Here is an 8280-nt window from a genome sequence, read left to right as displayed (position 1 = left end):
TCACCTTCCTTCCCTGCTCTGATGGCTGCCTGTTTCCTGGCCCCCCTCTCTTCAGGATTTTTGTCTGTTCTCAGAGACTCTGTTCTCAAATTCCCCCTGCCCTTTAATCAAGGAAAAGCTGCAGATGGACTGCAGGACGAGGACGAGGCCAGCACCTTGATGACCCAGTCACAAGACAGGCCACCAGCTGAAATACCAGCAACACGGGGCCTGTTGCAACTGCTTCAGGCTCAAAGGGAAGACTTCTGTCCACTGTGGAAGGACAGAAAGCAAGGAAGCCAGTTGCTGGCACTGCACTTGGCAGCAAGGTCAGCAGCAGTCTGCTGCATGGCATGAGGCTGTGGGGAAGACGCTGCCCCTTCGCTGCCATGCTTTGGGTGGCGACCACCCAGCCTCCTGGGGAACTTGGCTTATGCCCGTGCTCAACCTGTGGCTGCATATACTGTCCCAGCATTGTCCTCTGGGTCTTCACAGGCCTTCAAGTAGGAGCCCTTGAAGCCCTCTGCTGCCCGGCCCAGCAACGTGTAGCCTACAGCAGATGCTTGCGACCATGTCACAGACTCAGGCTGCTCTTCTGCTAAGCCAGCCCTCCAAACTTGCCTGAAAACTTCAGGGATGTATTGTTCTTACCAGTTTTTGCATGATCTTTCTTTCCTTCACTTTCTCAGCAGATTGCCAGAGTCTCACAGCCTTGCTGCACTGCTCTTCTGCCCAGCGGAGCTGTTGAGCCATGTCTTCACATTGCTGCTTGCTGAGAGATCTTACAGCCAGCAGCTCACGACGAAGGCCCCTCACATCCTCTGCAAACATGACACACGGCAACAGTCAGAGACTACACAAGCAGAGGAATCTGCTGACCTTAAGCCCTTTCAGTTTCAGACCAGGAGGAACCTGCCCTCAGCTCCTTCACTCCTCAGAAGCCCTGCAGACAGAGCTGGCTTCACAGCAGCTGCACTAGGCAGGGCGATCCCCAGAAACAAAGCGCACCAGCCTCTCACCCAGTATCGCCTCCTTGGCCTGCGTGGCTGTGCGCACTTGGGCTTCCACACGGCTCCTGGCTATCTCCAGCTCTGATACGTGCTGCTGAGCCTCCAGCAGGCTGCTTTGCAGGCTCTCCTTCTCTGACCTACAAGTTGTGAAGACGAAGAGCAATTGTTCCTGGCACACAGGGGCAGTTTCTCCAGTATGATGTGCCTTAAGAACCCTACACCTTAGTATGGAAAACAGCTTGCATGGAAACTCAGGTACAGCAGGACAATTTTACCACTTCAAATAGCAAAGCAAGCCCCTCCAGGTGACTGGGCAGCCTTTCCTCATGATCTAGCCCAGCACAGAAAGCCCAGCTGAGTTTGAGCTCAGCGGACAAAGCTCAGATTGCCATTGCCTGACTTATCACACACGGGTGGCTGTGCCCACAAAGTCTCTGCCAACGAGCAAAAGCCCAGCCTCTGCTCACAGCCCTCAGCTCATCAGCACTTCCAAGTCCCTCTGCAGGGGGACAGAACAGTGTTCTCCTGGCTGACCCGTCAATGTTTCATGCTATCCACGGTGTACGTATAGGTACTTTGTTTGCCAGGCACTCTCTAAGTAAAAGGGACTGAAGGAATTCACCAAACGATATTATTGGAGTGAAACCTCCAGCTTCTAGCAACATGAGTAGGAAACCAGAACCAGGTTTTTATCTGAACAAGAACTGTGTAGGAAAACGAGAAATGGACAGATATCCTGCCATTTAAATCCTTGGAAGTTTGTGAACAAGAACACTTGCTACCTTTATTTATGGCTAATTATGCCAGTAGTGCCCAAATGACTTGGCACTCTTTAAAAAGGAAGAGGGACCAGCCAAAGGGACCTTGACAGAGGTTACAGAGGTGGGTGGACAAGTGGGCAAGTATCAGTGCTCAGCAAGAATCCCTAGAGACTGTTGAGAAGCCACAAGACCTTTCCCTGCTGCTGCTGCTGCTGCTGCTATTAAGCTACTCTAGGTCCTGCATCATACTCCACAAGAGTGAGCTCTGAAGAGTCTCAAGATTTTTTTTCAGCATGACCTTCCATCTTCAGCTAAAGCATCAGCACCCTACTCACAACATTCCCATGTAAGAGCCTTGAATTCTGAAAATCCCATGTCAAACTACTTGGCAAGGAAAAATTGATTTTCAGATGCACCAAAGGAGAAAGCAAAACCAGAGGGAAACTTCTGGTTTCAGGAAACATCTGCACGGTTTCCGTGGTACTCAATTCAGTGCCAAGTTGGTTTGCTTTGCACTTTTCACAGGAATGTGCAAGAGGTCCCAAGCAGGCACCCAAAAGAGCTTGGAGAGCTTGAGTTGGCAGAAAAATAACATTCAGATCACAGTATCCTTTACTTTTTTCTCATGTCTCTTTGCCTCCCTGTCTGAGAAACATCAAGAGAGCACACAGGAGGCAGTAAATCCTGACATAATGCTCACCACCTTTGTAATTCCAGACCTTCAATCATGTCCCCTCCCTGCCTTTACCTGGCCTCTGCCAGCTGCTCTGAAACGCCTCGTAGGTCCCGCTCCGTGGCTGCCAGTCGGGCTTCCAGGGCAGCGTTCTCTTGCGCCAGCACCGCCTTCTCTCTGCACACCTGGGACAGTGCGTGCCCTTGGCGAGAGAACTCCTGGAGCAGCTTCTCCAGACCCCTGTGGGCTGGCCGCTGCGGGCGGCAAACCTGCAAGTGGGGGGGCACCATTTTCCAAGAGGAACAACAACAACAACAACACAGTCTCGCTCTTAGCTTGCTGCCAGAAGCAGCATTCAGGGGGGCCTGGCTAGGACCAATCCCTCTCCCACAGGTGCTGCCTAGGATTAAGGTGAGCGTACCTTTGGCGCTGCCAGAGGAACTGCTTCCTTCAGCAGATCCCTCTGAGGCTGTGATTCCTCCGCTGTCTGTGCCGCCACTTCAAACACCCTCTCTAGTGAGGAATGGTGCTTTCCCTCAAATGCAGACAACTGCTTCCATCTACAACAAGGGGACGGACAAACAAGCCTTTAATTGCAACACAGTCTCCTTGCAAAACCAGCACTACGTACCATACCCCACATAAGGCAGTCTCGGGGCTTTCCAACAGCCCTCTACTTCCACCTCAAGAGAATGTTGCAATTCCCTCTCTAGACCAGCATCTCTCTTTGTCATTCGTGCAGGTGAAAGAGTCGCCACTGAGGAAGTCAAACGAGCTTCCAGAAGCCACAGAACATTTGCAGAAAGCTCTGGTACTCTCAGTGTAACAGCTTCCTGCCTGCTAGGTCTAACGCTCCTTTCCCATACAGTGGATACCGGACTTGCAAAAGCTTTTCTTCGGCTAAGACCCTCTTGGTAAGTCCAAATGAGTAGTCCCACAATTACTCTTGCTTTCACTAGTGAAACAAGGAAAGAGCCTGCAAGTTGCAGCTTGGGGAGGTGGTGGGTACGATTTTCCAATTCAATAATCACAGGATCCCAAGATGGTTTAGGCTGGCAGAGACCCCAGGAAGCCTCTAGCCTAGTCTTCAGCTCTAAGCAATTGGGGTCAGCATCTGGACAGGCTGCTCAAGGCTCTATGCACCTGGGGCTTCCAAATTTCAAGGGGTGGAATCTGTACATGCTCTCTGAGGCACTTGTTCTGCTGCATGATTGTCTTTCCAGGTCAATGCTTTGCTTTCCTTAAGCTCAGCCTGAACCTCCCTTGTTTTAACTCTCGTCTAGTTCAGAATGCTTTTAGTCAAGGTTTGAGAAGTGAGTCCCAGGAGGCAGCTATGCTCTAGGTCAGTCAGCATCCAGACCTGCCCTGGGCTGCCTTCTCCTGGCTGTGCTGAGCAAGTCAAACTATGAGAAAGCCAAATTTGTTCTTCGACCCTGGGCCTCCGAAAGCCCAGCAACGCCCACCCCTGCTCAGAGAAAGTGAGAAAGCTTAACACATACCTGAACTCCTGAGCGCTGCGCACTCTATCCGTGCTCTCCTGCCGCTCTGCCTTTCCTGCCTGGACCGAGGAGTCCTGACTGGCGAGGACCTCTCCTTGAGGGACCTGCAAGGAATGGGCAGGGAAAACCACAAAGCAGCAATAAGGAGCAGGGAAGTTGGCTCCTGAGAGCTGGCAGAAGCAGCAAGCAGAGACACAGCTCATGTGAAGGCAAAATCTGTTGTGTGTGGGGCTGTTGAGGTGGTGTTTAGGTGCTGTTTATGTCCCAACTAACCCTTGAGTTGCTCTGGAAGTGTCTGAGTAGAAGCAGGGAATACTTCCCTGCTCAGCTCTGGTCAGCTGGCTTCCCCTCAGGATTTCAGGCCTTGGAGAGCAGCCAATAGGAACTGCATTCCAGCCCTTCACAGACAGACCTTGTCTCTGCCATGCAGAGCAGCTCAGGATTCTTCTCAACAAACTTGGCTCATGTCACAGTTAAGGGTGTAGTCGAAGCAGTGACTGTAGCTACCTAGACAGGGCATGGAGAGGGGTAGGTCCCTGCAGGCAGCAGTGGCTCCTCCGTAGCCCACAAGGCGGTGAACTGCGCCTTGGGACCTCTCCCTCTGCTGACAACAGGGAGCCTGCACAGGCTCTGTGCACAAAGGGGCTGACTTTTGCACCAGTAGCACTAAGGGACATCATGCTACCGCTTATCTCACAGCAAGGGAAGTTCCCAGTCCCTGTGAGAATGCCAGGAAAATGGTGCCTGCATGGGAAAGTTCAGATCCCATTTCCCACAGGTCAGTGGCTGGGCTGAAGAGCTAGGTCATGGCAGGACTCCAGCCCACAGCATCTTCAGCCACAAAGGGCAAGTCCTGCCTGCTCACAACCTTGCAGCTCTGCACTGCACCAAAGTTTTGCACTGACCCAAACAAAGCTGCCACTCCTTGGTGCAGGATGCTCAGGCCCTGCACTGACGACACGTGGAGGTTTGTTGTCCTTTGACAGGACACCTCCCCTTTAGCCTCCAGAGGAAGAGAGTGAGCCAGAGGAGGTGCTCTGCAGACAGGCAGCAGCGTGAGGGACAGGGAGTAACCTGTCATTTAGAACCTTATTTCTCCTGAGCTCTATCCTCAGCTCTCTTCAGCAGAAGTCATGAATTTGGAGACAAGTGGGATGCTCAGTCATTCAAACTCAATTCAAGTGCACTAATGAGACTAATGTTTGGACAGGATTGCATATGCTTCTGAAGGAGATGTTTCAGCCTGCCTACAATCAGCATGCAGCCTCCTGTCTCCAAAGCTTGACTTTCATTAATTATAACCTCTTCCGTGGAAAAGGAGGAAACGGATGGAATCCTTTTGGTAGTGTTCATGCACACATTGACTTAGTGGACTTTCTTTCGGCCTGCCAGGCTGGCACTCTACTGCAACAGGCCAAGGCCACAGCTTTCTCCACAATCCTCAGACACCAGGAATGTCAAGGGTGCCCGTCCCACTCACCGAAACGTGCCCTTGATTCCTTCCACGTCTGAGGCGACCTGCCGGGGACAAGGGAAAATGAACCAGGTGCTGTTAGAAATCTGTTTGTGCTGAGGAATCCCACAGAACAAGTCCACCCAAGCAGAGAGCATTTTCCTTTCACAACCAATCCCTCCAGGAGCAACACTTCTTTAGCACAGCAAGCGAGACTGCAGGCCAATACCCTAGGCTGTGTCTACCTTTTGCTCGGCTTTGCCACTAAGGACCTAGAAACTTGGCTGAGAAGATGCAAATTGTTCCTTAGCAGTCAGTGCCTACATTGAAGCTCATTGTGCAGCCTGCAGCTAAAGCAGCTTTTTTCTCCTCTCTTTTCTGGATTTGCTCTTTCTTTTTGTAAATTGCATGCAGCATGTCCCACATGCTTGCTGTAAACAATTCCCCACAAAAGCTCCCACCAAGCCCCTCTTAGCGCTTGCACTTCTGTTGGGACACAGCACAGGCCCAGCTCCGGGGTTCAGGAGCACACACAAACTGCTCGGCACTTTGCCCTTCAGCGCAAAGCCAGTCGCTCTGGTAGCACACACAGGGGGTCCACTTAGACAGGCACGTCCTTGAAGGATGGTATGCAGAAAAAAGATGCTTTTCCTCAGCTCTGGAGAGAACCAAACAGTTTCTAGAAGGACACCTGCAAAGCTCCCCCAGTCTGCATTTGGGAGGTTCCCACACCCTGCTGGGCAAGAGACACCCCCTTTTTAGGTGAAGCTGTTGACAGGAGCTTTACCAAACACACGGCATCTTTATGCCATTTTTGTTTCAACGTGCTGCCCCAAGGAAAAACTTCTATTTACCAGTCAAACGATGAAAAGCTTTCCGAGAAGCCGCCAATGAAAAGGCGCTGCTGACTGCTCTACGGACTCGCTCCATCGTTTGAGCAGTGCTGCTCGAGTCCGTAGGCCAGGAAAAAAAATAGAAAAAACCCCCCCTCTTGCACAAGTCCCCAGACTGTGCAAGGAAAAAGGGGAGCAACAGGACACTTGCACGACTCTACGGACTGTGCAAGAAAATACAGAAGCAAAAGGACACCCGCTGTAATCTGAGAACAGCACAGTCGAGGTGATCCTCCTGCCACGAGCGTGCCAAGGGCTGCTCTGGACGCTGAGGCCTTGCGGGCACCAGGAAACCTCCTGCTGACAGCGCTGTGACGTGGCAGCCCTCTGCTGACATCACAATAGCAGCTGCTCTGGGTTGGTCTGTGAATTCATGCATGGCAACCCAACCTTCTCAGCAGCTAAGACAGAAGAAAAGCCCGGAAAGTTCTCCTCTGCCCCAAAGCAGCACAAAACCCCCTTGCAGTCCAAAACCCACAGCTCAGAGGAACCAAGAGTAACACAAAACAGGCACCAAGCCCATACACCCACCCTGTACACCAAGCTGAACACTGAGAGACAACCAGGATGTGAGGAAACCAAAGGCCCCGTGCCCTTTTGGCCAGCAGTGCTTCTGACTAAAGCCAGTTTTAAATTTGCTTTTAAATTCTGTGGGTGAAATCGTGCTTTGCTAATATCCCAGAGAGTTCCCTACATTGGAATGCCTGCCATTCCTGCCCATTTACTGCATGGCTGACATTAACCAGCAAATTGTAGGGCTCGCTGAAGGAAGAATGACACCTAAGTGGGGAGAAAAAGCCAAGTAACCAACCTGCTGCACACACAGCACACTGCTGCTGCACAATCACAGCACCTCAAAGAAGCCTTTGGGGCCTGTGACTCACTTCTGGCAGCTTTCTTGGGCACACATCTGGGAGTCACAGAGATCTGACTCTAATGGACACACAGAAAGAAGGAACAGGAAATCAAATCCCAGTGCGGGACACCGGAGAAGCTGGTGGGGGGAGGAAACCAATGTGGCAAAATGGGCAAGTCCCACCGAAAAAGGAGGAGACCCTGAGGCAGAGACCAAATAGCTCAGCTGATGGGCACACCTTAGGAAGGCAGGCTCAGGAAAACAGAGCAACCACAAGCCTTCCAAAGTTCAGAAGCTTCCTTCCAGGCTGCATATTGTCCTGATGCAAATTCCCTCTGTGTGTCAGACTGGAAGTCAGGACAATTCTCAAGAAATGACTGATTAGATGACGAATGCCTTTGCATCTACAGACACCACATTTGCACCGTCCTAGTGTCCTAATCCCAAAGCTTTAAAATGTTGGTGGGTGACCCTCATTTCCTCAGGGCTAGAGATCAGGGAGTAGTTTCAAGCATGCACTTCTTACAGAACAGTCCACAGAGCTATGCATACCGTTTTCTGCCCACCATTCACAAAACACTGCTGTTTCCTCAAATGAAAGCAACAGAAAGCTCTGGCAGCCTGCCCCCACCCCAAGAGTTTCCAACCAATTTTTTCCTCTACTTTCTATGTCCTACGTCTTAGCAAAAGTGCTTTCTGCCAGCACAGTGAACTGGAGACAGACCATTTGTTCATGTGCAACAGCACGGGTTGGTGCTCCAGCCTGAGAGCTGGAACACAGGAGCTTGGGCAACTGAGCTTTGAGATGCAACAGAGCCAGAGAACGAAGCTGGCGGTGACTGCTTGGGGAGGAAAGTGGCCCAGCAATGGTACTGCACACAAGCTGTGGAGGAGGCACTCACTATCAGCATGACAGCCCTCATAATAGCACACAAACCCCCATAGTTTTACACATGTATTGGACGCTGGTTGCTCTGCATGTATGTCTATACTACTGCCTTTATAACCTTTTGGAAGCAGTCAGAGCTAGCAGGATTCACCCAGCATCAGGAGCCGATGCAGCCTGGGAACCTGCTGATTTATGGAGGCTTCTGGCTTCCCAGGTGAAGCCAAGGCAAGCCCTGCTGCTGCTGCTGCTGCTGCTGCTGCTGCTCTG

General features: G+C 51.5%; 1 long non-coding RNA gene across 1 annotated transcript; it reads right to left on the bottom strand.

Annotated features, from left to right (window-relative positions):
• Positions 1-3970: 3970 nt before the first annotated feature.
• On the bottom strand, positions 3971-6580 carry LOC128821804 (uncharacterized). Its single transcript, XR_008441237.1, has 3 exons — positions 6230-6580; positions 5403-5440; positions 3971-4026 (listed from the first exon to the last, which is right to left on the bottom strand). It is a non-coding gene; the product is annotated as an uncharacterized LOC128821804 (long non-coding RNA).
• Positions 6581-8280: the final 1700 nt, after the last annotated feature.

Source organism: Vidua macroura, chromosome Z, assembly GCF_024509145.1.
Source record: "Vidua macroura isolate BioBank_ID:100142 chromosome Z, ASM2450914v1, whole genome shotgun sequence".
NCBI lineage: Eukaryota > Metazoa > Chordata > Aves > Passeriformes > Viduidae > Vidua > Vidua macroura.
Note: the sequence above shows the minus strand (reverse complement) of the source record. Positions and strands in the feature narration are given on the sequence as shown.